At 41.3% G+C, this 4,357-nt stretch overlaps 1 non-coding gene across 1 annotated transcript; it reads right to left on the reverse strand.

Moving 5' to 3' along the window:
* Positions 1 to 3,844: 3,844 nt before the first annotated feature.
* Positions 3,845 to 3,951, reverse strand: LOC132618645 (small nucleolar RNA R71). Its single transcript, XR_009574240.1, has one exon. It is a non-coding gene; the product is annotated as a small nucleolar RNA R71 (small nucleolar RNA).
* Positions 3,952 to 4,357: the final 406 nt, after the last annotated feature.

The raw sequence follows: 4,357 nt of genomic DNA on the forward strand, positions 1-4,357 counted from the left end.
GTATCAGCTGGAATCCATGGATGGACAACGATTGCGCAATAACTGGAATGTGGCCCATTTAAAGAGATACTACTGCTAAGGTATGGACACCTTGTGTTTATCTATTAATCTTCTCCTTTTTTCCAGGAAGTACCCGATAAAGTTAGGATCTAGGTCTGAAAACACGAGTTGCACTCTTTTCCTTAGTACGATTTTGTCCCAAGATGGGTTTTCCAACAAGGTTTTTAATGATCCAACAAGGTTTTTAATGAGGCAACAAGTACAACGTGTCACTTGAAAAAGACAAGGATAAACACCCGGAAACTCGGGGGCACACGCTACGAGTGGGGACTTGATAGCGCTTACCCGATCTTGCAGCTCGGATAAGCACTAAGGGACTATTGTACCCACATCGAGGTTTACCACGGTTAGTGGAAAACGGAGGAGCTCAACAAATTCAAATCGGACCTTCTATATTAGGTTACGATGTGAGGACCAAACGATCAGAATGAATCCTGTCCATTTAGTGTTTGCTACGGCAAAATCAAAACCGGACCTTCTATATTAGGTTTCGATGTAAGGACCAAACGATCAGAGTGAATCGTGTCCATTTAGTATTTGCTGCGGCAAAAAACAGAAGGGAACGGAAAAAATCCTCATATCATGTACATACAAATACTTGCAATACAAAGATTATCGAAAGTTCTTACTACTGTATTTCGGATATGTCTCTTTGTTAAAACACCCTTCCCCGGTGATTACCGCCGTACTTCGGCATCGATTCATTCATATACCCTATTCTGGGAACTACGGTCGAAATTCGACAAAGGCAACAAGGTCACTATGAACCGAGCCAAAATATTTAACACCCTCGAATGGGGACTGCTACATTAAAATTTGCTAAGGCTGGGATTCAGGTGTCCGAACCTAATCTATGACAAGTGAATAGCTGAAAAATACCGGCCCTAAAAAATGCCTAACGTGATTCGGAGACATCTGAATTCACAAAGCATTAGATAAGTCTCACGGGCAAAGAGAAAAGCCAATATTCAGGCAGTCCGAAATAATGACTCCGAGTCTTTGCTTGTCCTTAAAACGGACCAACAATTCGGGCAAAAGTCATAACAAGCATTGAATAAAGAAAATCAAGAAAAATAAATGTTCCATTTATATAAGGTTTTTACATCGGAAAACCCTACAAAGGCAAAAAACAAAATAAAGGCTAAATACAGGCACTGGTCTATCCGGTATGGCTGGATCCAGAGTGTTCAGACACTGTCCGCTCGGAATCTTCGGAGTCAGTATCAAGGGCTCTCTTAGCTTCCTCCTCGACCCTTTTAGCTTCGAGCATCAGGGCCGGAAGATCCGCAAATCCATGCCCGGCTTGCTCAAGGGTGACCCTCCGAGACTTCCACCTTTCATACTCCGCCACAATCGTAGTATGAGCCTTGGCAGTCTCCACACTCCGAAGGGCTTCTGCCAAATCAGCCTCAGCCTGGGCTAGCTTTGCCACCAGTTATTCCCGCTTTTCATCGAAGACCCTTTAGATTTGAGTGGCCGACTCGAGCTTGGCCTTAAGAAGGTCATTAGCCTCGGCCGTCTCCTCGAGTTCGATTTTCAGCTCGTCACATATCCGGGCCCTGTCCTCTGCTTTTTGCTCGAACACCCTTGATGTGCCGTGAATTTTGGCACATTTTATGCCTTTGTAACTAGAAATATTGCTTGATTTTAAGTGTTTTTATATTGTTTCTTATGTTATTTTTGTGTTTTATAGGGTTGATTAACTAAGGATCGAAAATGAGAAGTAATGCTGGAAAAACAGACAAATTTGAGCTAAGCGACGGTCCGTAACTCATGTTACGGACCGTAACGGTGTCCGTAACTCATGTTACGGTTCGTACCTTTGAACCGTAACAAGGCCTGAATTTCCAGAAAGTTTCATTGAAACCATCAGTGTTACGGTGAAGTGTTACGGTCCGTAACTCATGTTACGGTTCGTAACATGTCACCGTAACATGAGCTAAATTTCCAGAGAGTTTCAATAAAATCTTCAGTGTTACGGTTTAGTGTTACGGTCCGTAACTCATGTTACGGTCCGTAACATGTCACCGTAACATGAGCTAAATTTCCAGAGAGTTTCAATAAAATCTTCAGTGTTACGGTTTAGTGTTACGGTCCGTAACTCATGTTACGGTCCGTAACCCTTCATCGTAACATCATCCAAAATTCCAGAGAGTTGCCAAGTAATTGTCACCACTTACGCTTCAGAAGGACGGACCGTAACACAGGGTACGGTCCGTCGCATGGTGGCCGTAACGTCGAAGTGGTCAAATGACGAAATGAAGGACGGACCGTAACCTGAGTTACGGTCCGTAACAATGCGGCGTAAGGGCATTTTTGTCCAGAAACTTGGCGCGATTTTTGGCTCTATAAATACATAATGTAGGGTTTTAATTCATTATTCAGATTTTATTTTAGAGGCATAAACCCTAGATTTTTAATCTTGAAGTGATTGGAGCATTTAAGGCAACAACTTCACTCTCATTCCATCTTGTATTAGTATTGTAAGTGTATTATGTTAATCTTTAAGCTTTTTCTGTCAAGAAACATTATGAGTAGCTAATTTCAATTCTAAGGTTGTGAATCCCATGATGGGTATTATGTGAATGGGTTTCTATTATTGATATATGCATAATGGTTGTTGTTATTTATTCTATCTTTGTGTTGTAACGTTGGGTAATGATTGCAAGCATTAGCCGAAGACATTATATTGACTTTTCTTGGGAAAGAGAGTCAATATTGGTAAGATTGAATAACAATGACTCGAGGCGTTAACCCTCGTTTAATAGACTAACTTAGGAATAAGAATAAGTCTAAATTGGCATTATTGGTCGCTCTTCGATTGTAACTCTTTTATATTCGGAAGAATCATAAAGAGGAAATACTGCTTAACTGTTGGGAAACATTAAGAAGTCTTTAAGAGATCAAGTGCATATTCTTAGAACAACCATTAGAAGTATATCACATTGAAATCCGAAGCATAATATCTAATCAAATTGGGAAACACAACCTTAGTCTCTCTCTCATATTAATTACATTCTAAGTCAAAGTATTCAATTACATTATTCAACAATCAATTCAAACTATCCGGAATAGGATTAAAGCATTTAAAGATTGGTATCGCATACGATTAGTACTCTTTTCTCTCCATATTCTCTGTGGGATTCGACCCCAACCTTGTTGGGTTACTATATTTGACAACGTCCGCTTTACGCCATTAATAGGTGTAATTTGAGCGTATCAAATTTTGGCGCCGTTGCCGGGGAATACGGTTCAGAAATTACTAATTGTTGTGTACTATTCTTTAAAACTTTTTCTATTCCATCACACCTCGTTTGCTGTTTTAGTGAACCAGGTGAACATGGCTGGAAGACCCCATCGCAATCAAGGGAACCAAGGGGGGATCCAAGTGAACCATCCTGCACCAGAAGAAGAGGAGGATGAGAATGTATTTGCAGAATTCATCGACGAAGCTGATTATGCTTCTGCTGTAGTTCCCCCGAGAACAGGAAATGCTAATTTCAAAATTGATAGTTCTATCTATCAGCTATTGAAACTTGAAGGCTATTTCCGAAATTCTTCGGAAGACTGTCCACTTCGACACCTAAAGAATTTCGTGCATGTATGTTCCCAACAATCTCAAGGTGCTGTTCCTGCTGATGCACTGCGACTGCGGGTTTTCAAATATTCATTAGCTGGCCAAGCTAGGGAATGGTATGAAAAGCTCCCGAGCAATACTATTCATACCTGGAATGAGCTGGCCAATATCTTTCTAAAAAAATGGTTCCCACCCAGCAAAAAGGCTAAGCTTCGGGATAAGATTTTTGGGTTTAAACAACTTCCAGGGGAACAACTATATGCTGCATGGGAGAGGTTCAAATATTATCTAGCTCAATCTCCGAATCATGGATTTCCAGATGCAATTCTCACAGAGAGGTTCTACAAGGGGCTAGATACAATGAATCAAATAGCTGTCAACACTGCAGCTGGGGGATGCTTTATGGACAAAACCTTTGTCAACATCACCCGGTTGCTCGACAAGCTTACTACCCATAATCAAGCCTGGCATTCGACTGATAGCGAATTCCTATCATATGGTAGTCCCTCTGTGGCCGCGGTGGCCAAAGAAAATCATGAGCGAGATCATGCGTTCGCTCAACTGCAAACCACCGTGGATTTATTATCCAAAAGGCTTATGGAGAAAGAGGCCAAATGTGTAAACGTTATCGATGAGATGCCACCTCATGCTCCCGGAATGTATCAAGTTTCTGACGAAACTTATCTTGAGGGGCAGCCACAATATGAGGATGCGAATTAT

Source organism: Lycium barbarum, chromosome 1, assembly GCF_019175385.1.
Source record: "Lycium barbarum isolate Lr01 chromosome 1, ASM1917538v2, whole genome shotgun sequence".
Classification (NCBI taxonomy): Eukaryota; Viridiplantae; Streptophyta; class Magnoliopsida; order Solanales; family Solanaceae; genus Lycium; species Lycium barbarum.